Source organism: Herpailurus yagouaroundi, unplaced genomic scaffold (genome assembly GCF_014898765.1).
Source record: "Herpailurus yagouaroundi ecotype Mexico unplaced genomic scaffold, PumYag 29, whole genome shotgun sequence".
Lineage (NCBI taxonomy): Eukaryota > Metazoa > Chordata > Mammalia > Carnivora > Felidae > Herpailurus > Herpailurus yagouaroundi.
Window position 1 is genome coordinate 111249977 of NW_024412377.1, and position 27956 is coordinate 111277932.

Below are 27956 nucleotides of genomic sequence, written 5' to 3' on the forward strand. Positions count from 1 at the left end.
ACACATGAGTTAGTTTAGCTAATTCCTTGATAATTGCTGCGAAAATCAAAGATATATAAAAAATTACATATACAAAATAAGGCTATTAGTTTATTGAATAAGTTTTTTGTAATCAGATGTAAGTTCTTGCCCCCAAATAAATTGTTTTAAAACTACTCCATTCTTTGTAATAAGTCCTACTTCCATAATTTTTAAGAACTGGGAATGAAGTCTATCCCTCTCACTGAGTAAGAAATTATACACAAATTGTACACTTATTTGTATTAATATGCTTTCATATAATAGTTGTAAAGATAATCCTACTTATCACAGCAAAAAATTTCCATCTTTACAAACAGATCAAATTTAAGTACCTGGTGAGGTGTAAAAACTTTAGGGTCTAATTTACATTTAAAAATTAATTTGAGGGGCGCCTGGGTGGCACAGTCGGTTGAGCGTCCGACTTCAGCCAGGTCACGATCTCGCGGTCTGGAGTTCGAGCCCCGCGTCAGGCTCTGGGCTGATGGCTCAGAGCCTGGAGCCTGTTTCCGATTCTGTGTCTCCCTCTCTCTCTGCCCTGCCTCCGTTCATGCTCTGTCTCTCTCTGTCCCAAAAATAAATAAACGTTGAAAAAACAATAAAAAAATAATTAATTTGATAACAAAAACATTAATCTAATACACGTATTGGCTTAATAAGTCCTAATACAACAATAAACAATTGACACTGGTGCTCAGTGAGGATTATTATGTAAAACAATGCACAATTTTAATTTTATTTAATTACTTTAATTTAATTAATAGTAAAACAACAGCTTTAATAAAACAGTCAAAACAGGGGCACCTGGGTGGCTCAGTTGGTTGAGCGTCTGACTTCGACTCAGGGCATGATCTCACACTCATGGGTTCCAGCCCCCTGTCAGGCTGTGTGCTGACAGCTCAGAGCCTAGAACCTTGCTTCGGATTCTGTCTCCCTCTCTCTCTGCCCCTCCCCCACTCGTACTCTGTCTCTCTCTCTCTCAAAATAAATAAACATAATAATAAAAAAATTTTTAAAAACCAGCCAAAACAAAAGTTTGAATCCAAGTGGATCATAATGGTCAGTGGTATATGGATTTAAAGATAGCAGAAATGACAATATTTTACCTTTTTTTTTTTCAACGTTTATTCATTTTTGAGAGACAGAAAGAGAGCATGAGCAGGGAAGGGATAGAGGGAGGCAGACACAGAATCCGAAGCAGGCTCCAGGCTCTGAGCTGTCAGCACAGAGCCCGATGTGGGGCTTGAACTCACCAACTGTGAGATCATGACCTGAGCCAAAGTCGGACGCTCAACCGACTGAGCCATCCAGGCACCCCAACAATATGTTACCTTTTTAAAGGGAATGAGAGGCCAACACTATTTTAGTAACAATACTAAGAACATTATTTGCCTTTTTCACTTCCATTCTTTGTGAACATAGAGTTTTCTAGAAGCTACATGTATGTGATATATCAACAGACTGAATAAAGAAGCAGATATGAAAAAAATCCAGCTATCTTTTATTAAGTTAGACATCAGGGAGATTTGTAAAACATAAAGCAATGCTACCCCTTTCTCTAAATGTTTCTGTTTGGGTATGTATCATTATTTCTGATCAAAAATATATTTTTGGGGGGTCGCCTGGGTGGCTCAGCCAGTTAAGCATCTAACTCCTGATTCCAGCTTAAGTCATGATCTCATGGTCCTGAGATTGAGCTCCACAGTAGGCTCTGCCCTAGGTGTGAAGCCTGCTTAAAATTCTCTCTTTTCCTCTCCCTCTGCCCCTACCAGGGCACGTGCATGCACACTCTCTCTCTCTCTCAAAAGAATGAATGAATGAATGAATGAATGAATAAATAAATAAATAAATAAAATACATATTCTTTATGTAAACAACAAAAAATATTTTCTTTACATAATAGGTTTACTAGTTTTAATTTTAAAGAATATTAAAATAATTAAAGTTGGTTTTAGTTTCAATATAAATATTAATACATATCTTATAAACAAAGCTCTGTCAATAATTGTGAAGAGTGAAAGAGATCCTGAGACCAAAATGCTTGAGAACTAAATGTTCTACTAGGAAAACAAAGGAATCCATAAAGCCAAACCACTAAAAGATATAGATAAATAGATGGATAAAAAAATAAATTGGGGAGATAAAAGAGCTATTGCTTTACCACAGTGCTGAATAATAAATGTATAGAACAAGGGCCAGAGCTGAAATACCATCATTTTGTAACCATAAAGATAAAGACGAGCTCCAGTAAGCATCCATAATGGAAGAGGATTTTGGTTTTGTTTTTATTTGGAAATAATTCCCCTTTCCTCTGCAAATAGGGTGTTCTTACACATCTGAAAGGTGAACAAGACTTACATATTAAAAGATGGTTGGGTTAGGAATTACATAATTTCTAATTTGGTACCTATAAATATTGTCATCCTATGGTCTTAGTTACCCTGTAGGTAAGACCCTTGACAGGTGCCAGTCACAGGCAGGTGACACCAAGTCTCCTGAAGAATTAAACAGCAGGCTTAGGCATCTCTCCTTTTCTAGACCACTGCTCCTTCCCTAATGCATCCTCATAGGCAAGGGAAGATATTTGGGCAGCCTTTAATTTTTAAATTTTGAAGCTTCAAAACTCATTAGGTATCTATCACAATGGAGGCAGGATTTTCTTCTACCATTACCAAATTAAAGGTGGAGGCCTATATTGGTTGTGACCCATAAGCACATATAAGCCTTGGTGATGTTTCCAACCATCTGTCTACTTCCAGCCTAATATTTCCCACAGGTGGGACAGTGCAAGAGGAGACTAATGCATTTGGAGGTGACTTTGGGGTGGAAAAAGAGGTTGGGTTGAGGTGACACATCTCTGAGATAGCTCTCCCCCCTGCAAATAAACAAGATTGAGACTTTTCTGATGCCTGGCAAGAGCCTCTGGCTTGAAGAAATGGTGGTAAGATGGCCAAGTTTAAGATCCTCTCTGTCTGACTCATGTCTGGCCCTCTACCCCAGTGGCAGTGATCAGTGCAACCAGGTGATATTTCTAAATCAGTCTGTCTGGTGATATATAAAAGACTGAATTTTGCATACAACAAGAGGCTTAGAAGTGTTGGTGCATAATACATGAAAGTGAGGGCTACTGAAAGACAAGAACCACATACTCTATTGGTTAGATTTGGGGAGTTTTAACCTTATTATGCTGAAGCATTGTAAATTAAAAAAAACCTTAGTTAAGAGTACTAAGAATTCTTAAGCTTAAAGTCATTTTCACATATGACTTAAAGTATTATTTGACCAAAATTACTTATTACAACCAAAGTTGCTTATTAAGAGCCTGCTATGTTAGGAAGTATTTATGTGTCTCCATATATTATCTCTTGCCTTTAAAACATCTTTTATAGATGAGGAAAAAAGACACTGGATGATTAGCTTATTCAAATGTACATAGCCAATTAAAGTAGTACAGCTAGAATTTGAACCTAAGCATTTTTACTAACTTCCACCATTAAGCATTTCCCATTTAAGATTTTAAAATCAGCATTTACAAAGTTTGCGTACAGTATCATTACAGATATCCAGTTAAAAACTAACATTTTACTCATAATCATAAGCTACTATTTTCCTATAGTGATCAAATGAGGCATTTCTGCTTGAAAATGTGATGATTCTATAATTTGACATATTCTACATATATTTATATGAGCATGGATGACTATCTCAGCAGGACTCAGCAGGTAATACTTTTTTAAAAACCAATTAAAGAGGCCTTCCAGATAAGCTTTCAGAATTTGTAAAATGGCCAACTAGTTCAATGGATTATCTAAAATCTTATTAGCTTCTCCATACTTACCGGTTTCCCATAAGGAATCTCTGCTTCTATCTTAGAAAATCCAAAATAAACTGTTTAAATCTGACTTCATTAATTTTTAAAAGCCATAAATACAATTTACAAAAGTGAAGTCCGAAAGTACATATGAAGAATATCATAATTTAAGAAAAGAAGATGTACCTAATGCAAATTTGTCTTGTGCTTTCTGCTTGAACAACAAACTCTTATCTATTGTTCCCTAACAATCTTACATATAAACAAAAACTTAAAGTTCTAAAAATATGTTATTTAGCCAACAAATATATATTGAATAATCTATTACATTAATCTAGGATGATTTACAATAAAAAGTTAAATAGGTTTTCTGAGTGCATCCCCAAATCAAGCATGTGGGTCCTAGAAATGTCTAGCATTTTACTGCTTTTACTTCCTATTGTTGTGGGAATCAAACATTTTTGTGTAAAAATCATTTATTTTCCAAACCGCAAGGAATTTTCAACCCTGAGAAAAAGTACAGCTGTAATTACATTTGCTCCAAAAAAGGTAAACATTAAAAAGGAAAAAGTCAAATGATAGATTCATGACTGTTTATTCCATGAAGAAATACAAGACATGCAGCCATTTTAGGTTTTGACTGATGTGTAGGAAATCAGTTTTTCAAAGTATTTTTTTCACCTAATATATTCTACAATTCTTTTTTAGAATTTGTAAGGCTAAATTACCTCCAATGTGTAACTTATTGGAGTTACTCTCTCTCTCAAAATAAATAAATACATACATACATAAATACATAAAAAACATAAAATAAAATAATGTTTAGCTAAATCACATATGCTTTAAGATATATCATATGGAAATTCCAGGTTTTAAAAAGTCCAGTGAGGAAATTTATGTGAAAACTCATTTTATTTTTAGTGACAATCACTATACAAAGCAAGCAAATTCCAATCTGGTTCATCCTTAAAAAGGGATAATATTTTCTCCTCTCAAAATTAGCACATACTTAAGTATAAACCAATATAATTAAGTACTGTATTTGATTTTCACTTTGAGAGTCTAACTTGAACAAATGGGGATATCAATAGGGAGGTAAAAAGAGAAACTAAAAGAATGAACAAACAGTGGCAAATATTATTAGAATTTAGATAATTAGAAAATTAGATCACTTGTAAAGCTTGGGATTACCCCAAACTTTATTTTCAGATTTGAAATATAGAAGATATGACTGATTATTTGATTGATTTCTAGATCCAAATAGTTTTATAGAAATCAAGTAATACTTGGTCATTTTATCAAAGATCATAAAAGAGTCACAGACTGCACTATTAGCTACTAATTCACAGACTATATGACAGTTTCAAATATGGCTAATTCAGAGAAAATAAATAGAGTACATTTTGCGGTGCATTAGTCTTAATTTAAAAAATATATATATTTATTTATTAATCCATGAAATTAGTAATACCCTTCATTAATCTGTTTAATTTAGTTACCATCAGGCACTACTTATCATTAATGAATAGAAATATATTTTGATAAAGAAATCACATAATCATCTAATGAACTGTGATATTCATCAGCTTAACAGGAACTACCCCAGTAATTGTGAACCAGATTCCTGAGTATAATATTGGTTTCAGCTGTTAAGAGGTTGAAGGGTCAATAATTTTCAAACTCTTTTCTTTAAAAATATCTTCAGCAGAGGCTGAATTTATGAAACTGTTCAAAGCAGAGCTTCTATAGTTGAGGCAGGGGTCCACAATACCACTTCATCTTTTCTCCCCTTCCCTTCCCTGAAGGCAACCTACTCACACTCCTCAAGCTCCAAGGAGCCCTGTGAAAATCTTGGATTCAGACCCAGTATCACCCTTTTGAGACTGTGAAATGCATTCAAGAACATGTACTGGTTCCCTAAACAAAACCAAGATCTTATGGATGGCAGAAAGACCATCATGTATTTTGCTTCTTTCTCTACCCCTGTTTGTCACAGAGTTATCAAAGAATCTGTCACAAACTCCTAAGTAATCAGGTGGAAGACAATGCAGGATTTTCCCTGCAATTCCACAGCCCAAGGAAATACAAGGCCTACTTCACATTCACATGTGGAGCTACGATTTAAGGCTAGAGCATGACTTAAGGTCTGCTTCCAGTGTTTAGACAAGAAGAGTTGACCGAGAAATCATTCTCTCACTTGGGAGTAAGAAGTCCTTAGGAAGAGAGAAAAATGTCTGTATAGAAAAGACAGAGGAACAATTCTTGGATTCACAGGTCCTCAAGGAAGCAGGCCTTCACTGGACAGGCATTCTCAACTACTTCCTTCCGCCCGTCAAACCTAGAGGATCTAGGGAAGAGGGAGAAAATGAGGTAGTCTGAGACCAACCTGAGCAATGAAAAGACAGTTAGGAAACGAAAGGAAAAAGTAATTTTAGTAAGAGCAATTTATTTATAGTATCCCATTATTTTAGTCATTAGTTTTAACTTTCTCTACAATAAAACTTTACCTTGGCTAATAACTAATAAAATTGGATGACATAAATTTTACCTACGCTCTCTGCTTCAGTTTTCTTGGCAGAAAGGCATGCTAATAAACTGTGACTTCACCAAAAGGAAGGCTATAGAAGCATAAAAAGGAAAGGTTGGTTCTATTTTGCTTGTGAAGGTTGCAATAAAGAGCATTCATCCTGCTATTTTTCCCTACTTATTTCTTATTTTCCACCAATGTTCAAAAAGGTTAAGACTACAGTCACAAATAGTGAAGATCTGCAAAATGGTAATCTTACTTTAAGACGGGTATCTCCAAATATATCGTGTGTAAAGTAGATTACATCTACTCAAGGGTGTACTTGGTAAATGCATATCAGGTTATTTACCAACAAAAGAATGAACTAATCAGCCTTAAAAATTTTTTATTCTTAGCAATAAATGACAAAGCTTAACATCTTTCCCACTTCTTTATAAGATTCCAGAGATTACATATTTTAGTCTATTTTTTAAGTTTATTTTTATTTATTTTGAGAGATAGAGAGTAAGCAGGGGAGGGGCAGAGAGAGAGGGAGAGAGAATCCCAAGCAGGCTCCATGCTGTCAGCTCAAAACCCAATATGAGACTCCAATTCACGAACCCATGAGATCATGACCTGAGCCGAAATCAAGAGGTGAACGCTTCATTGACTGAGCCACATAGGTGCCTCTATTTTAGTCTAATTTTGCAATATATCAATAACATTATGTTACTGTAGTTTATTAATTGTATCTGACTCATTTAGGATATAAACAGAAACATATTTGTTGAGCAACAATTATATGTATGACACTTACTAGACACTTTTTTTCTTGTTTAATTCTCACAACCATCTTTATTTTTAATCATTGAGTAAACTAAATCTCAAAGAAAATATTATGGATAAGAAAAGGTGTGCTTTCAATTATATCTAATTTTCACACAGAAATTTAAGAAAATATACCAGGAGAGTCACCTTCTTTGCTACAAAACCTGATGTGTCGATATCATCCACATATAACCAAGTTCATACTGCCTCTCTTATTTTTTTTCTGCTTCCTTTAACAACACAGTTTAAAACCACTTTGCATATACTTCCCACAACCTCCCTTTGTCTTGAGAATTAAGAGCAACCCAACTATTGTGTGACAACAGCACCATCTATTGGCTGCAAAGGGATCCAATAGATGATGCTTATCTATTGATGATCCAATAGATCATGCTCAGGTCATGATCTAAAATTTTTCAGCTGAGTGAAATCTATTTGAAAACAATTTTTTTCCTCACAGATATACATATTTTTTCTCCATCTCTCCTTTTAAAACCTGTAGAGTTATTGCATCTCTCTTGATTCCATTGCTAACCAGTATGTGTTTTTGCTAATGTGCAGCAATTCACATGAACTGTGGATTAAAAGGGATGTGAACTATTATGAAAACTAACTACCACTTATAACACAATTTCAATGGAAAATGTGTTGAATTTAAACGAGCTGCTTACATAGAACTTTTGGAATTCAAGTAATTTGTAGGTTGGAAACTTGTTATAATACTAAAACATATAGAAGTATTAAGTCTTTCACTGTGGCTTCCAAGGCAAATAAAAGAATGCTAATACAAAGCAATACTTCAAATATTTCCCTCCCGTCTTCAGAGTTGATAAACATCTGCCTTGTCCTATGGAATTTGGATCTTGCCCTACATGCAGGGGAACACTCAAATATTTGTTGATAATAATGAGAAGGTCCATTGCTATTTTGCAGTGGCTCATTAAAGTTACACCAGTGATACAGGTGGGAACAGCTCCAATTATTTTGACTTTTATCTCTATGATGAAAACTACTAGGACAACATCTATAACTCTAATCACTTAATGAGCTCTAATCATGAACTTTTATTTGAAGCAATGCTTTACTTGGATGTCCTTATGCTTCTGTGATAGAGAGTTCTATATCTTCCTGTAATGTGTCTTTAATATCTAATCCTTAAAGTCCTATCTTTATGGTAAGCCCTGTAAGTTTCCATTTGAGGAAATTTTGTGCTGAAGCAGGAGAAACATGTATGATTGCTCAAGCAAATTGGTCACTATGAAGTCACTTTTCTTGCTGGTACCAATTAAGTAGCAAAGTGTTTTTGTCCCTTGGTCTATGCCCTGCATCTCAGTTCTAGAAATTTCTCCTGAAATCCTAATTTGAGTCCAATTTTTTAAGGCAGGGAAAGACCAATCACTGCTCATAAATATTATAACTAACTGTTATTACCTGCCTGGACACAGGCTATTCTTGGTAAAAAGACAGACCTTATTCCCATACTCTGAGACCTGTCTAATGCTGATGTCCAGTGCCTAGGTGTATGACCTTCTCCTCACTGTTAACTATATTCCTGCCTTGCAAATCATCTTTCCAGCACTATTTTATTGGCTCCCCAAGACTTTGGAAAACTATGATCTTTCCTGTTCCATCAGTAGTCATGAAATCCATCTCTCCCTATCTTCTACTGCTTTTCCTTTCAAATCTCTGAAATCCTTTGATAGTACTATCATTTTACTCATTTCCTAATTTAAAAACTTCAGTTGTTTTTACAATATGAATATACTTAACATTACATTTTTATGTTTAGGTTGACAAATGCTATGTTTTATATCACAAATGAGAAAAAAATTTTGGAAGTTGACTTTTTTTTAATCTTTTTTTTTTAAAAAGTTTATTTATTTATTTTGAGAGAGAGAAAGAATGCAAGCAGGGGAGGGGCAGAGAGAGAAAGGGAGAGAGAGAATCCCAAGCAGGCTCTGCGCTAACAGCTACATGGGGCTTGATCTCACGAACCATGAGATCATGGCTTGAGTGGAGATCAAGAGTCAGAGACTTAACTGACTGAGCCACCCAGGTTCCCTGGAAGTTGACTTAATAAAGTACAAGGTGGGGCACCTGGTGGCTCAGTCAGTTAAGCATCTGACTCTTGATGTGGCCTTAGGTCATGATCTCACCATTCCTGGGATGGAGTCCTGTGCTGGGCTCTGCACTGACAACATGGAGTCTGCTTGGGATTCTTTCCCTCCCTCTCTCTCTGCCCCTCCCCTGCCCACACAAACACACGTGTGTGCATGTACTCTCTCTCAAAATAAATAAACTTAAAAAGATAATAAAGTATAAGGTATAAAGGGCACAAGGATTTGAACCGGATGGTCAGGTGACTTACTGCATCAGGGCTTGAGCTAGCCACACAAACTGCTGCTGCCTCGTGGTTGCCTTGCTGGCACCAGCTCTCTATAGCTGCCAGTGCCTTCTCCTTTGTCTCCTCCTTGGCTTCCTTGGCTGTCTCACCAAGGGTTTTGGAAGGGGTCTCACTGTGCAGCTCCAAGATGTATTGAAATCCTTTCACAATCTTAGCCACACTACTTCTGAACTGGGCAAGGCCAAATTTCTGGCAAAAGAAGAAAAGGCGGACGATTGTGGACAGTTCTAGAGACACCAAATAAGCTAGAGACCCATGCTTCCTGCTGGATTTCAGTCCAGTCACTCTTATCAGAATTCACACAGCAAATACATTGCTCCTCCTCCACCATCAGCTGGGTGTGGTCAGTCTGGTTCTGCTGTTCTACAACAGAATCCTCTAGGATGTACACTGAGTGAGCAACACTGGTAGGAAACAGTCACTGGGCCCAGCAGGGTACCCTATAGGTCTCTGTCAGGAGATGCTAGGATAGGAGCTTTTGGTCAGAGGTCACCTGCAGGTGCACTGTGTCTTCTGTCAAGACACATGTGCTATAGGGATTTGGGTACCATTCCCATAAGGCTATGAACACTTGGTCCCAGGAACTCCAGAGCACTCTCTGGCCTGGGGAAAAACTTCACCACCATTCTGGCAGGGGCGACTCAGCACCTGCACTGCATCTGGGATGCAAAGCCATGAGAGGCAGTGGGGTGGTGGTGCTGGGCCATGGCTCTGTGCAAGCCAGCTAGGCTCACAGCTCACTCACCTCTGCACCCAAGCAGCAGCCGCTGCCCTGAGGAGCTGTGAGCCACAAGTGAAAATTCTTAAGCCTATTTTTTAAAATATAAATTGACTTTACTACTAGCTCCCTCCCTAACAGTGCCAACTTTTCAACACCAAAAATATACTCTGATCTGTTCCTTTTATTTTAATGTTTGCACCACCACTCTCATCCAGGCCCCTCTTATTTCATGTTTATATTAACTGAAAAACCTTTGTAACCACACTGTATTCTGATGTCTTTTCTTTATGTTTAGAAATCCTTTCTTTGGGGAACCATTCACTATTTCATTCCTTGTGATCCTCCTCTGTCCACTGAGATTGGCGGGGTGTGGGTGGGCCTGAGGGGATGCTATTACCCCTCCAGCTAGAGGTGGGAATGTGAACTAAATTTAGACGTAGTATTACAAACCTTTAATCACAAAAAAGGGACTGGGCACATGACACCGCTCGGCCAATCAGCATTTCCCTACAAATTTTGCTGGAGCATCCAGGAAAGACTCTCAACCTCTAAGGATCCTAAGTTATAAAGACCAGACAGACTTCAAACTGCTGGGCCCATAAATTCTACAGTTTGGAGAAAACCTATATATGAATAAAACTAATGTGAAGGTAGGTAGAGTCATCTGATAGATACAACATATCCTCATGATTTTGAGCACTTGAATCTAATTCAATTTCCGTTCAGTTATATTTTCTAAAATATTCTATTAATTAGGGTAGGCTAAGCTGTGGTAGCAAATGGACTCAAAATTAAGTAGCTTAAATGAGAAATTTCTTTCTTTCTTAGGTAAGAGTCCTGGATGGATGCTCAGGTAGGCCAGTTCTTCCCACATAGTCATATGAGGATTCAGACTGAAGGCTATACAGCCATCTTCAACAGCTGACTTCCAGGGTTTCCCTGAGCACTGCCATTTCATTCAGCCAGAAAGAAGAAAGAGCACTGAGAAACAAAGGGAGATTTTTACTGATTAGGCCAGGAAGTGACTCACAATACTTCCAGTTACAATGCACTACAGAAAACCTGGTCATACAGCCACACCTAATTTAAAAGGCAACTTGTTAAATGTAGTCTAGCTGTGTGTCCATGAAGAAGTAGAAAGTGGATTTTGGTGGAAAGCTAGCAGTCTTTACAAATATACTGCTGGATAAATAAAATTCAACAAAGACACGGAATACCAGGCCATATCATACTGGCCCCAGAAAGACTGTGACTGAATTAAAAATCAGCTATCGTAAAAAAGTATTTCAGAAGGAAACATATCAAATCTATCAAAAGATGTCGTCAGGGATACTTGTTAATTATATTGCGTAAAGTCTATAAAAACTATGGGAGAAGTTACATCAGATTTCAGTACTAAGAATAACAGAAAAATAACAGTATCATTTTTCTCTTATAGGACTAAGAAAGATTACCAACAGTGACCCCGTGTTACAGAGGGTGCAGGAAAATTAAGAAGTTCTTATGCTGTTGGGAATGTAACTTAGCACAAATTGTGTTACCAACTGTTCTTGTCTCTGGATTACTGAGAAGTTAGGAGTGTGGCCCAAAATTATCTCTGGTGGGGCAATTAACAACAGATTTTGTACTTTCTTATTGATTAATTTAAAAAATGTTTTAATGTTTATTTATTTTTGAGAAAGCATGAGTGGAGATGGGGCAGAGAGAGAGGGAGACACAAAATCTGAAGCAGGCTCCAGGCTCTGAGCTGTTAGCATAGAGCCTGATGCAGGGCTCAAACCCACAAACTGTGAGATCATGACCTGAGCCAAAGTCGGATGCTTAACTGACTGAGGCACCCAGATGCCTAAAGAAATGTGTATTTTTTAAAGAATAAAAGCAAAATGAGGCTATGTTTCTTTTTGGAAAACAAAACAAAACAAAACAAAAATAGTCTTGTTCCTTCACAATAGTTATTTACATGATGGAAGACTGTCTCTTTCTGAGTTGGCTGCTACAAAGCTCAGAGATGCATTTGCAGTCCACTCTGAGAAATGTGCAGGTAATTGTAGTTTACATTACAGCCTCATATCTGGGTCCACTTTTCCCTCACCCTGATTTTACTTGTTCCCTTCACTGCAATTTTATACCTCTGTCTTTGAATCTTCAATCTCGTATCTCTTCTGGAAGAAGGAAGAGAATGATTTTATAACAGTTTTAGTGTATCACAACTCTATCACTCTTCCTATACAAAACTTAAAATTCCACAATGCATATATTTTTCTTAAAAAGAAAATCCAAATTCTTCATCTTAGTGTTTACTCATTTTAAAAAATACAAACATTTTGGGGCGCCTGGGTGGCTTGGTCGGTTAAGCATCCGACTTTGGCTCAGGTCATGATCTCGCGGTCCATGAGTTTGAGCCCCGCATTGGGCTCTGTGCTGACAGCTCAGAGCCTGAAGCCTGTTTCAGATTCTGTGTTTCCCTCTCTCTCTGCCCCTCCCCTGTTCATGCTCTGTCTCTGTCTCAAAAATAAATAAACGTTAAAAAAAATTTTTTTAAACATACAAACATTTAAAATACATTTTAAAAATACAATAAATATTTATTTATATAAGCACATGTATACATACACACACTGAGTGCCTAGGTCAAACACTGCTCTATACATGGGAGTAAATGAAAGAAGGCTCAAGTTGGTCACAGTCTGGTTCAATGGTCCCAGTATTTTTCTTTTCATGATGACTCATATCAGACAATGTAACAGCCTCACATTCCCAGAGGCTTACCAAGATGTATGCTATGTACACTTTGCAGCATGATAGCAACAACTCTGTCTCTGATCTGAGACACACTGGTGGTCTCGGGGGTCAGATGGTTAAGAATCACTACAATACAGGGAGGTAAGTGTAACAGAGAAAATGCTATCTGCCATGATACCACAAAGGAAAAAATAAGGGACCCAGAATTGTGGAGTATAAAGAAATGGGAAACTTTCTGTAAGAGCTATTCATCGAATAGGAGTTATAAAAGTAAAGGAGGAGGAAAACAGTGATTTCAGATATCATTCCAGAAAATGGAAAATTAAAAAGACAATTGGATTTTACACAGAAGATGGTGAAATGTTTCTAGGCACTTGAATATATGCTACTTTAAACAGTATGTCACCTTTTTGGCAACAATGAAAAATCAGCTAATCCATAGGACAGCATTTTCAGACAAATGAAGCCAATTGCTTTGAAAAGAAAATATTTCCATCCAGTCTGACCACTTTAATAAAAATAATTTTTAAATGACATATTTTTTTTCCTTGCCTTAGTAAATAAAACCCTTTGTGTACTCATTTTCTCTTTGGATCTCATGCTAATTATAAATAAGTAACATAGTATACTGTACTTCAACCTACATAGGTCCTACTGAGATTGGCTTTCTGACTTTAAAAGATTCCACCACATCACAATAACTTAGTTATTTCTTACTGCCAGTCAGTGTTACTGCTTCTAACTACTTGACTTCTTAAGCTGTGATAAGTCTTACTCGAGGCCTGTCATTTGGGGTACAGTGAAGGAGAAAAGGGTCACATAGCACAAGTTTTCAAATTTAGACTTTTGCCACAATCTCTAAATGAGACTGGACATTTTTCATCCTAAGTCCCTTTGTATCAGAGTTTAATTTAAAATGTATGACTCTACCTCACATTCATGACGATAGCTCTTATAAAAAACAAACCAAAATGAAACAAACAAACAAAAAAAAACCCACCAAAAATCCCCAAATGAGACAAGTGTTAGCAAGATGTGGACAAATTAGAACCCTTGTGCACTGTTGGTAGGAGTGTAAAATGGTGCTGCTTCTATGGAAAACAATACGGTGGTCTTCAAAGTTAAAAATAGAATTAACACTATGATCGAGCAATTCCACTTCTGGCAGAACAGAAAGAACAGAAGTGTCTCAAAGAAACATTAGTACACCCACATTCAGAGAGCAGCTTACTCACAACATCCAAAGGTGAAAACAACTCAAATGTCCAGTGACAGATAAATGGATAAACAAAAGTGGTAAATAGATACAATGGAAGATTTTTTAGACTTAAACAGGAAGGGAATTCTGACACATGTCATAACATGGAAGAACCTTGGCAACATCATTCTAAGTGAAATAGGCCAGTCACAGAAAGCCAAAAACACAAATACTGTATGATTCTGCTTATATGAGGTACCCAGAACAGTCAAATTCATAGAAATAGAAAATAAAATGGTGGTTGCCAGGGGCTGAAGAGGGAGGAGGGGAACTGTTAAGTTGATGAGTTTCAGCTTTCCAATATGAAAAGACTTCTGGGCACTTTAGTGCACAGTGAGGTGAATGTACCTAACTCTACTGAAATGTGTATTTAAAAGTGGTTAAGATGGTAAATTTATATTATGTGTCATTTATTACATAAATGTAAATAAATATTTATATACATATAATTTACAGAATTTGTAAACTTGGGAGATCCTACTAGAGGAGGTCATCATCAGGCCAATCCTTAACATTCTTAGCCTTATTCTTTCAGCACTCATTCAAAAATTTTCTGCGTTAGGTTAAAAATATCCTCAAAAAGTGTTGTGGAACTCGACAAGGGTGAGGATTGCACAAAAATGTGAATGTACTGAACGCCACCATATGGTATACTTTAAACTGGTTAATTTTATGTTATGCGAGTTTTACCTCAATTAGCAAAAAATCCTCATATGCATTTGGCATTTAAAGATTCCCAAGGACAAGGGCTACAACATGAAGAGTTGTGGCTAGTTTCTGCTACTGGCACTGCATTAAAACCTCACACAAGTCTAACAACATAGGAAGGAATAAAATACTAAAGTAATTTACTAATATTAAAGCCGCAAGAAAAGTACTTTTTGGTAACAGGAAGACAGGAGATTATGTGAGCAGATATAGTTTACCACTAGCACCACCAACACAGACTAAAACTATATACAAAGGCAACAAGCCTGTGATTCAGGGCTCCTCTCACCTGGCCAATTCCTCACCTATGAGGCCTGCAGGATCAAAGAGATTAAAGAGATAGTGGAATCAGATCTTGGAAAGCCCAAGAATGCCATGACAAGGTACATGGACTTTTTCCTTGACACAACAAAGAGTCACTGGCAAATTTAATAATGTAGCTGATGAATAGGTCCAAAGATGTGTTTTAAAAGAATCACTTTGGTGGCCACTTTGAGGGTGAAGTGGAAGACAGGAATGGAATACCAGACTACCACAATAATCCAGAGAGAGATTTATAAGGTGAAACAGGTTAAACTGTGGGATCAAATAGATACAGGGTTTAAGGCATGGTACCTGGTGGTTTTCTTAAATTATTCCTTTTAATCTCCACTTAGCAGCTTAGTATTATTATTCCCATTTTACAGATGAAGAAACATAGGATTGTCCCAAAATAAACTTGGGTCAAGGTCACACAATTAGTTGGTAGGGAAAATGGAATTTTAATTTGGTCTATAGGACTTCAAAGACTGTGCACATACATTTTCTACTACCTTGTGGTATCAACCAATATACAACCAAAATAGAAAAACGCTTTATGTGACAAAAATGTGAATACTTCCCATCAACAGCACAGCTTAGCCCTCATGGAAGATAAAAATCAATGTCTTATTCCCTAAATAACTTTTTAGTACTTGATTAGATCCTAAATTACATGCACTAAAGCCAATTTTTACCTGGAAGTAATTTTTCTTTTCAAATATGGTTTTATTAAAGGAAACTCTTCACGCCAAGTAAGGGTGAGCTATGTCCTCTTGTGATCTAATTATACCATTTTAAATAAAAGGTTACATGAATATATTGACTCAAATAGTATATAAATAGAGGCCATAATCCACAGGATGTATTTGGTCTTTGAAGTTGCCATATTAAAATCCTTTCTATATATAAATATTACAAAGAATACAAAACTCTGGTATAAATACAAAATGCCTAATTTGGGAGATTAAGGAATATTGGTTTTTAATATACCTTGGCTTCCACAAATGACAGGGATGGATGATTTTACCATGTATGTTGTGTCAAAAACAACTTGAGACACAACCACAAAGCCTAAAAAAAATGGACCTGATTGTGAGGGTTCTTTTGCCACCACTCACCTCTCAAATCACCCATTCTAATCCACTATGATCAAACTTTGGTGCTCTTAGATTCTCAAAGATGGTATTTTGCACTGCCTGATTGCTTCTAGCAAAAAGATGAGTAATGTCTAGATCACAAAGAAAAATGAGCAATGACATTTCTCTATTATAATCTCAAGGGGAAAAAAACATGTTTTGGGAAAAATTCTTATTGAGGGGTTAGGATTAAATTTATTAAAAAAAATTTAGGGGCGCCTGGGTGGCGCAGTCAGTTAAGCGTCCGACTTCAGCCAGGTCACGATCTCGCGGTCCGTGAGTTCGAGCCCCGCGTCGGGCTCTGGGCTGATGGCTCAGAGCCTGGAGCCTGTTTCAGATTCTGTGTCTCCCTCTCTCTCTGCCCCTCCCCCGTTCATGCTCTGTCTCTCTCTGTCCCAAAAAAAAAAAAATAAACGTTGAAAAAAAATTTATTGAAAAAAATTTTTTAATGTTTATTTTTGAGACACAGAGAGAGAGAGAGAGAGAGAGAGAGAGAGACAGAGTGTGAGCAGAGGAGGGGCAGAGAGAGAGGGAGACACAGAATCTGAAGCATGCTCTAGGCTCCCATCTGTCAGCAGAGCCTGACATAGGGCTCAAACCCACAGAAGCATGAGATCATGACCTGAGCTGAAGTTGGACACTTAACCAAATGAGCCACCCAGGCGCCCCGAAGTGTTTAGGATTAAGATGAACTTTACTGAGATTAGGAAATAAGGTGATCAGCCCAGGTATAATGGCTTCAAGAGAGTTAGTTGCCTGGGAGACAGCTTGTGACAACTCTCACCTCTCAGTGCAAATTATCAAGCATTTCCATTACCCCTATCCTTAGGCAAATTTGCTTACTCAACAAGAATCTTAATTTTATAACTCTAATGTCTCATTCTTCACTTCACATAAAAACAGAAACTATCCATACCTTTGAAACTGTTCGAGGTTACCTACTGATTAAAGAGCAACCACATTTTAAACTCAATCTCCCTTTCAAAAAGTTTAATATGAGTAGGCACCAAACCAAGGACACGAAAATAATTTGACAACTGAGTTATTTGCCAAGAAATGATATGATTATTGACCTGTGTTTTTTTCTTGATTTAAAATGGATAAACAAGCAAACGTATCTCCTCAGTGAAAGCCATCCAAACATAATTTCAAAACTTCCCAAATTGTAAAAAGAAGGAAGAAGCAAGCGAATGAATTTGAAGGGGGTGGGTTGGAGGGGGGAAGAGGGATGAATTTTTGAACTTAGTTCCAGTACATATTAGCACTTAAAAAAAATCAGACACTGGGTTTTATTCAGAGACACACTTAAGTTTGTGATATGAAAGAGAAATGAATTCATTAGTCAACTATAAGAAGGCAATTTTGAAGGGGAAAAATATGAAAAGAAACAAGTCTCTCGTGATTTTTTTCACTTCGTGTTTAATAAATTGCTTTGGAAGTAAATTTTCTCTGTTCTTTTATTCTATCTGCCATGAAGTAAGGATGATAAAAATCATTGGTATAGGGCTAGAAAGGCTTTCACCATAGTGATAGTACACACCCTTAGATGAAGGCTACTTAAGCTAACTCTAGGCTTTCAGAGCATCACCGAAACACTCCATTTTACCCCCTTTTACTTTTCCCAGCCTTAAATATCTCAGCAGGAAGCCCTATATGGATGACATATTATCCTTGGACTAGTTGGGTTGATTCATTTCTAGGCTGTGGGCTCTGTGGCTGGTTATAATCCTACCTGACAAAGACAAGCTTGCCATGTTTCAACAATATGAAACATCAGAGAAAGAGAGGAAAATGGTTACTGCAACACTAAGGTCCACAGGCAGTGTGCACCTAGCACACACTAGGAGTTAGTTCAGAAATGGCTGAGGTCAACCCTCACTTCCAATAGTTGAGGCACTAACTTTACAGGTCCCTATAAACAGGTAAGATTGCCTTGGAATGCTCTGACACCAACTAAACTGAAAAACAAACGCTGAATAAACTTAATATATATATATATATATTTTTACTGTATAGGCAATTGGTTAAGAACATAGACTACGGAAGGAGACTCTCTGGCTCTGAAATTTACCAGCTTATATTCTTTAGTATTATGTAACTTCCTTGTACCTCACTTTCCCTACACAAAAAATAGGGATACTAAGATAAAATGTGATCACTGGATAAAGTTAGTTAGTATACATAAACTGCTAAGAATAGTGCCTGGAACTTAGTAAGTATTACATATATTAGTTATTACTGTTATTATAAATTATTGTGTACATTGTCATTTAAAAGTCATACTACAAACTAAACAGAGGATTTAATACTGAACTTAGAGGACATTCAGGTTATCACATGAGGCATCAAAACAAAAGCAACACAGATTTGTACAGTGCTCTCTCTAGGGGGTTGTGGGGCTGCTGGGAGTAGAAGGACCATCGTAAGTCAGGTTTTGATCACAGAGTATAAGGTCATGTTTCAGAACTGGCAGTTTTGCTGTAACAGGGAAGTGTGGGCAAGGGGAAGTCCTGAAACACAATGTTCAGATGAGCCTGGCACCCTGCACTGCAGCCATACTTCTGCCTGAAAAGCTCTAGGGACTTCAGGATCAAAGAAACAGCTCAAGAAGTTGGTAGAAAGGAGAAATAGCTGTGGAAGTGGGAGAGGGAAATAAATGCAATTTAGGGCTAATTAACATTGGCAGCACTATTACCTTCCCAAGAATGGGGTGTCCTCTCCTATCTGGGGTGCAATTAAAGTACAGAGAGCAGAGTAGAGAAGACCATCATGTTGTCCACCTTCAATCCTCACAGTGTGGGCTGACAGTGAATGGTTTATTTTGCCAGGCATGATGGAGGGATGCTCACGCTACTTTGGTTTTATAAATTGCTAAGCTACAAGGTGATCTTGAATTGTGGTAAATTCTGGTTCCTTCGCAAAACACATACTAACATGGTGTCTTTCAGAAGAAATGTTGTAACAGATAAGAACATAAATAGGAAAATGGTTATCAGAGACTATGGTTACATAGCAAGTGTGAGGAGTCAAAATGTGCAGAGGAACCCACAAAACAGCCCCTGGCACCTGGGAAAAACAAACTTTATATCCTTGGGGTGCCTTATTTGAAGTTTAGTATTTTGGATATAAAAGTGACATGAGTGGATTATACAAATAAGCCTGGACTGGGAAAGGCTGTTCTGTGGATGAGAGGAAACAAAGAAACTTTAAATAAAAGGGTTGTATAATTTTCTTCATAAAAACAAAATCGTGGGGGGTGCCTGGATGGCTCAGTTGGTTAAGCATCTGACTTCAGCTCAGGTCACGATCTCACAGTTTGTGGGTTTGAACCTCGCATCAGGCTCTGACTTCAGCTCAGGTCACGATCTCACAGTTTGTGGGTTTGAGCCCCACGTCAGGCTCTGTGCTGAGAGCTCAGAGCCCGGAGCCTGCTCCGGATTCTGTGTCTCCCTCTCTCTGATCCTCCCCCGCTTGCACTCTGTTTCTCCATCTCTCAAAATTGAATAAACGTTAAAAAAATTTAAAAAATAATAAATAAAAGACTGACAAGCAAAAAATACCATCAAACAAAGTCAAAAGACTACGTGAAAAAACTGGAGAAAAAAAGATGTTTAATGAAATGAAAGGCAAAGGTATGAATGTTCCTAATATACAAATAGGTTGAAAGGAAGAACTGATAAAACTATGGATGAAGGATATTAATAGTTTCTTATATACGACATAAATATATAAATAGGCAAAAAAATATGCACAACCTCACTAATAATTAAAGAAATGTAGATTAAAAAGATATTCTCATCTGTTAGATAAAAATACAGACAACAGCACAGAGAAAAACAGGCAATAATACTGTTGTAGGGATTCTTATCGTTCACCCGTATCAAGTGCCCCTCTCTACTTCCTTGTACACTTCAAGATGGGCCTCTGGCAATGAGCTGTGAGCTAAAGTACCACATTTCACTGCTATTCCAAAAAATGTAATTGCTAGTAAAAATAATCTCTAAACCTCTTCTCTCCCACCAAAGTATCTGAAGAGGCCACATGTTGCAGTTACAATATGGTGGAATATTTCCATCAGTTGGAAACTGTCAACACCCTCACACTTAACCTGGGGTAGGCCAGGGAAAAAGAAATGTCTGTCATGTTAATCCACTGGAATTTCATGGTTCTTCTGTTATGACAGGCCAGTTACCCATCCTGACTGATATAAATATACTCCAAGTTGCAAAGTGGTTATTTCCGGGGGGTGAGTAAGTATTGTGGTGGACTTTTCCTGTCCTTATGAAATATTTCTATAATATTGTATTACTTTTATAATTAGAAAAAATTTAAAGGTTAAAAAAATGTAAGAATAAAGTGTTGGCATCCAAAGTATAAACACTGGTAACAATTTCGCCAGATTTGCACTTACCAGAGTTGCAAAAATATTTCTTATTTAGGTAAATACATCTGTCTTTAAGAGACTACCCATAAGGAAGCCATCTTCCTACTCATAAATGGCTTTTGCTTGGACCATTTTGAATTTATTACCGATATTTAGGCCCTAAGGATAATTATTTCCACAGAATACACAGAATTGGGATGGGATACAAGGAATAATGTTAACAAATCAAAAAGAAAGGCCACATGTTTCAACAGACAAGAAGACACCTTGATAAGGAAAATGAGGTCAGATAAAAAAAAGTATCCAAATTGCTGCTAATCAAAATCACTATCCTAAAAAGTCAAAAGCTCTAAAATGATTCTCCCAAGGTTGTCCTAAGGCCAATCTAACTTCTGTCAATTTCATTTTTCTGAACACAATAATAGAAGTAAAACTAAATATAAAGCATTCCATGAAAATGTTTCACAGACTGCCTTGGGAGAGAAAAAGTTCCAGGGAAACCCCTTCTTTCTTCCATCAAACCCTGCAATTCAACCTAAAGAGCTTCATTTTTACGTTTTTACCACTGCTCCTGTCACATGAAATTTTTTTCTGAAGAAATGACCTGGAGCTAAAAGACAGAAAATCCTTCACCTAAAATTGTGACTAGGAAAATATAGAAATAAAATATTAAACCCCATGAAAGAAGTTACTGCATTAGGATGTTTGCCTTTTGAATACCAAGTGGTTAAAATTAGATAAAAGACTCAATGACCATCATTGCAAAAGGTCAAATAAACATACGAGCATACTATAGGAGATTTATTTGCATCCAAGCTTCTGAAACTGAACGGTATAGCTGATGAGCCAAGATCATCTAATCTAAAAGCCTATTCAACTAGTTCTTCACAATAGGAAAGTGTAGAAGTTTTATGGCTCAGATCTTCTGCAATGGGGGTAGAAAGCCAGGTTTACTGGTGAAATCGGCCAGAATGGAACTCAAGGGCAGATGCTGGAAAACAGAGTTGGGTAACTAGAGAAACTGCCAGAAGGTCTTGTGTTTCAGACACGAAAGGGTTACATAGGAGGTATATTTCATCAAGTCTCACAATAAAATAGCAAGACAGTCTCACAGAACAGATGAGTAAACCTTCTGGAATAAAACTGCATGCTACTTTTGCTGCCCTATAGGGCAGTGATCTACTTAGAATACTTCTTGCCCAATGGCAGAGCACTGAGTTTAAATGGTTGGTAGTTTTCAGTAGTTTGACAAAGTTATCCCAAATGCTAACAAAATTGTAAAAATTGTAATCAGAGCTACTCACACCAATTCAGAGCATTCATTTTCACATTTGATGCTGAGTTTTTACAAAGCACACTGATACAGTGAAGAACAAGTGGAGAAAAGTAACCAGGATGATATGAAATTGAGAAACTACATCTTCAGAAAACTTGGAAGAACCACAAAGTTCATTTACTGATTGGAAGACTCAGGAGGGAAATTAGAATCATATCATGATTCAGAGACAGTACATGGAATCCTGTTGTAAAACGAGTAATATTTTTGTAACATAATCACTGCACACTTTTAAAAGGTTGTCACTTTGTCCTTATACTTTGTTTGGTAGCTTCAGCAATGTCTAATATGGCAATTTACATGCAAGAGATGCTCTATATATTTTCTTGATTAATTCATATCAATCCCTAAATGGGACTGTTTTTAAAGTTGGTTCCCACTTACTGGGTTTTTCTTAAAGCAGAATTCACCAGCATACTTTAAAACACAGAATATTCTTCCTATCTATCTGTCTTCCTATCTATCTACTTACCTACCTACCTACCTACCTACCTACCTACCTACCTACCTACCTACCTAGTGCATTCACATGGTTCAAACATAAAGTATAAAATGGTATACAGTGAAAAAAAACTCCCTCACGCCTATGTCCTATCTGCTGAGTTCCTATCCGTGCACACACATACAACTAACTGGCAACCTCCCTTTACTAGTTCAACCTTCCAGAAATTATTTTTATGCACACAGAAGTCAATATAAATGTATGTATATATGTATATTATAGACAAAGACGCAGACATACGATCCCCCCTTTTGTTTTTCCATAAATAGCTTACAGTATAAACTGTTCTGCAATTTTCCTTTCATTTAGTAATTATAACAGATTTTTTCATATTAATACATAAAGTATATCCTCATTATTTTTTTTACAGAAGCACCCATTGTATATATGTACCATAATTCATGTAACTGGTCCACTAATAATGAGCACTTAGGTTTAAGAGAAATTTAGGGGTACCTGGGTGGCTCAGTCACTTAAGTGTCTGACTTTGCTCAGGTCCATGATCTCACAGTTAGTGATTTCAACCCCGCATTGGGCTCTGTGCTGACAGCTGGGAGCCTGGAGCTTGCTTTGGATTCTGTGTCTCCCTCTCTCTCTCTCTGCCCCTCCCCTGCTCATGCTCTGTCTCTCTCTCTCTCTCACTCTCTCTCTCAAAAATAAATAAAAACATTAAAAAAATAAAAAATAAAATAAGAGAAATTTAAATTACAATCATGGAATTATATGTTCATAAAGGACTAATACATTTCAAACAAAAGGCAGATAATCTCTTATGGCTAAAATAGTGCTATCAAGGTTACTGGGCTCATTTGAGGTATCTAGAATAATAGGTAAGTCTAAAAGTACAAATACTTTGGGGCGCCTGGATGGCGCAGTCGGTTAAGCGTCCGACTTCAGCCAGGTCACGATCTCACGGTCCGTGAGTTCGAGCCCCGCGTCAGGCTCTGGGCTGATGGCTCGGAGCCTGGAGCCTGTTTCCAATTCTGTGTCTCCCTCTCTCTCTGCCCCTCCCCCCGTTCATGCTCTGTCTCTCTCTGTCCCCAAAAAAATAAATAAACGTTGAAAAAAAAATTTAATAAAAGTACAAATACTTTTGGGTTGCCTGGGTGGCTCAGTCAGCTGAGCGTCCAACTTCAGCTCAGGTCATGATCTCATGGTTCATGAGTTTGAGCCCCACGTCAGGCTCTGTGCTGACAGCTCAGAGCCTAGAGCCTGCTTCAGATTCTGTGTCTCCCTCTCTCTCTGCCCGTCCCCTGCTCATGCTCCGTCTCTCCCTCTCTCTCAAAAATAAATAAACAATAAAAAATTTTTTTTAAAAAGTACAAATGCTTTTATAAAAAATGATTCCAGCATATTAGTGACAAATCTACTTGCTAATATATGGATTTTTACTTTCAGTTTCTCTGCTCCTCCCCTGCTCCTGCTCTCTCTCTCTCAAAAATAAACATTAAAAAAAATTTAAAAAAAAACACACGCGTTTTAATCTTGAATCATTTTGTATTCAATAATTCTTGCCTTTAATTTTTTTTTTTCAACGTTTATTTATTTTTGGGACAGAGAGAGACAGAGCATGAACGGGGGAGGGGCAGAGAGAGAGGGAGACACAGAATCTGAAACAGGCTCCAGGCTCTGAGCCATCAGCCCGGAGCCCGACGCGGGGCTCGAACTCACGGACTGCGAGATCGTGACCTGGCTGAAGTCGGACGCTTAACCGACTGCGCCACCCAGGCGCCCCAATAATTCTTGCCTTTAGATATGTGTATGTGAACACACACATATATCTATAATAGATTTGCATTAATTGTGGCTTCATTTTTGTAAATATTCATATGGAATATCATTAATAACTTTTTATTTTACTATTGATATTCAGTATTGATTTCCTAGGTCTTTGAGTTGCATAGAATAACATCCAATGTTGAAAACTGATTTAAATTACTTACGTAAAGTATTACTAGAGCACCTGGGCGGCTCAGATGGTTGAGCCTCCGACTCTTGATTTCAGCTCAGGCCATGATCTCACCGTTTGTGAGTTCAAGCCACGCATCAGGCTCTGCACTGACAACACGGAGCCTGTTTGGGATGTTCTTTCTCTACTCTCTGTGTCCCCCCCCCACTCATGCTCATTCTGTCTCAAAATAAATAAATAAAAACAAATACAGTTTTACTAATAAAAAAAAGTAGTAGTAAAAGTTAACATACCTTGCTAACTATTAAAACTTAAGCCTGGTAATTATCTATAAATTTCCATATTCTTATGGATATTTATATACTAGTCTTCCTCAAATATGCAAATTTAATAAAAACATATTTGTTCATGAAGAACACATTCGGGAACCTTAAAAAATAAGGGTGTCCACACAGTTACACAATAATAAATATTTTTATTATTTAAAAATAATAATAAATATTGCCTACTATGGATGAGTATGATGTGGTTTTACCCTTGAGGACTTCGTGGGTAATATCAGTATGTGAAAATAAGCTGTAATATATAAGTTTGCAGAAGAATGTTTAGGAATACTGACTCTCTTGGTTTCCTAGTGCTGCCATAACAAAGTACCACAAACTGGGTAGCTTAAAACAATAGACATTTGTTCTCTCACAGCTCTGGAGGCTACAAGTCCAAAATCAAGGTGTAGGCAGGGGCCATGCTCCCTCTGAAGACTCCAAGGGACACCTGTCTTTGCCTCTTCTAGTGGTGATGGCAATCCTTAGCATTCCTGGGCTCATAGCTGCATTACTCCAATCCCTGCCTTCATCTTCACATGGACTTCTTCCTGTGTATGACTCTGTATGCCCTCTCCTCTTCTAATAAAGACACTAGTCATTGGATTTAGGGCCTATTCTAATCCATCAGGACCCTATCCTAACTAATCACATATGCAAACATCCTATCTCCAAAAGGTTCTGAGATTTTGGGCAGACATGAACTTTTGGGAGACACTATTCAACCCATCACATTGACCATGAATGAAGAAAAAAAAGCAAAACAAACAAACAAAAAAAGCAAAGCAAAACAAAAATTTGTCAGACTGTAAACTTCAGGTTGAAGTGTTTTACAATCTGTTTCATAGTTAAAGCCAGAGAAGGAGGACAACTCAGCTACTTCTTAAATGTTCTTAAATGCATTGTATAAATCCTCACTTTAACAATGGAGCTAGACAATTTAATAGAATATCCTCAAAGGCCGAAAAAGTTATTGGGTCCTGATTTACATCAACGGCTCTTTGAAATCTCACCCATGTACTACTAAAAATAACAAAATGAACTAGAAAGGACTGTTTCATCACTCCTGCTTACACCAGCATATCTCATCAGGATGAAGGGCAAGGTTGGCTTTCTCTCTGATGAGACATCAGTGAGCTGCTCTTTTATTTTTATTAAACAGAGTTATTCATACTTGCAAAAAAGAACAGAAATAGAGCCATCATCACGAAAGCCAAAGAGCAGCTATTCTGTCACTTGAGGTGTTCTTAAAGACATCAGATGTCCCAGATCCACCAAATCACAGCCTGATAATTAATGATCTGAGTTAATTGGCAAAACAGAAATTAAATATGCATCTTTAAACAGTGTTTACCAAAGAGTATTTCTGTGATACAAAATGATAAAATTATTCACCAACACTTGGTTTGAAATTTGGTCTTAATTACTAATTTCTAGGATGTAGATACATTTGTTTCAATTTGGGGGATTTAAAATAAAAAAAAATTATGCCATAGCATTCACAGTTTCCAGTTCTTTTTGAGAACTTTTATATATTTGTTTTGTGTGCTTCATAAAATGTCTGATAGATGTTATACCTTCTTCAAAAACATGATTCTTCAGAAAATGAGTTCTATAATATGCTTGCTACAAATATGGTCTCTTCTCATCTCTTCTTCAACAGTAGCTTAAATAATGCAAGTACAAATGCCACTTCTTTAAATATCTGATGGGCCCTCAGCACCCTGGCATGTGGTAGCTTTGTCCCTAAGCTTTTTTTTTTTTTTTTTTTTTTTTTTGGCCTGTCAGCTGTGAGAAACAGTTTTCTACCAATTACTGTCACAATATGAATAAATTCAAAACTGAAAATATAAGCAGTGAATATTTTCAGTACATTTATCCCCAAACTACATTAAAATAGGGATTTAGCATGTAAACAAGGAATTTAGCAAGTAATAAAGAAGCATCACACTGTACATTGTCTTCCATAAATAAAAACACAATATCAGAAGATAAAGAAAAAAGCATTCATGCACAGAAGAGAAATGGGCAAATGACAGCAAGCATATGAAATGAAAAGAAAAAAAAGTTACAGCTGCAACAAGAGTACCGATTAAGATATATGAGTTCCCAAAACAATGCTACAGAGTCGTTGCTGGGTTTTTCCCTTTTCAAATAATTAATTCTGACTCAGCAACACATATTTTTTAAAAAAGTTACATAGTATCCCTCTCTTTGTCCAACACCAGTTTCCTTTAGGATGTGGTTCTACATACACATTAGGCCAGCAGCTGGTTGCTAACATGATTTTGGTTTGAAGTGTGTTAAGAACATGAGATAAGAATGAACAATGTTCTTAGGTTATTACTGTTAACACAACCTCAAATAAACAAGATACAATTGGCTCTTACCCTAACCTGGTTCTGTGCCAAAATTCTTCTTTTTGGTGGAGAAGGGAGTGAAAAAAAATTCTAAATTTACAGGTATGACCAATAAATACAGTGTGAATTGGCTATGTATATATAATCCCCGTGGTCTGGTCCATCAACCTAGCTTGGCTAGAACTCTGCTCTCTGAATCACAACCAGTTTTGAGACCATCATGATGCTCAATTATTTCCAGGACATATTCTTTTAAACTCATTTCCAGAACAGGCATTATGTTGCCCTTTGTATGCTGTCACTCAAACTTTTCAAATGCCTTTTTACCTTATTCTTAATGGTCTGTGTACATTATTGAGTGCAGTTTAACAAACACAGAACTGGAAGATTTGGGCCTCAAAGTCCTAGTTTGTGTCATTCCTGACACCTGCTTCCCTCTTTCCATTCTCTGCCTGACTTTCTCTTCCTTCCCTCTTATCTTCCATATTCATTCAGTCACTGAGTCACTTCTTCCCTAATGCCTCTCCCAAGTGTGCAGTTTTTACAGCCACTACTACCACTGACTTCAGATTAGCAAACACTGTGTGCCTGGATTATTGCAGAAGCAGTAACTTGTATTTCACCCCCTTCATTCAACTTCATCTGCACCCCAATCCATTCTGCACAACACTGCCAGGCAAATTTCCCTAAAATACACTTTTATTCATGCCTTA

The 27956-nt window shown here is 37.1% G+C and overlaps 1 protein-coding gene and 1 pseudogene across 1 annotated transcript in view; both read right to left on the minus strand.

The window, feature by feature from the left end:
• The window catches only part of NDUFAF2 (NADH:ubiquinone oxidoreductase complex assembly factor 2), a 166986-nt gene that overhangs the window by 70379 nt on the left and 68651 nt on the right, over nucleotides 1-27956 (minus strand). The gene's annotated exons all lie outside the window — the stretch shown is intronic.
• On the minus strand, nucleotides 6098-16430 carry LOC121040732 (PRELI domain-containing protein 1, mitochondrial-like; annotated as a pseudogene).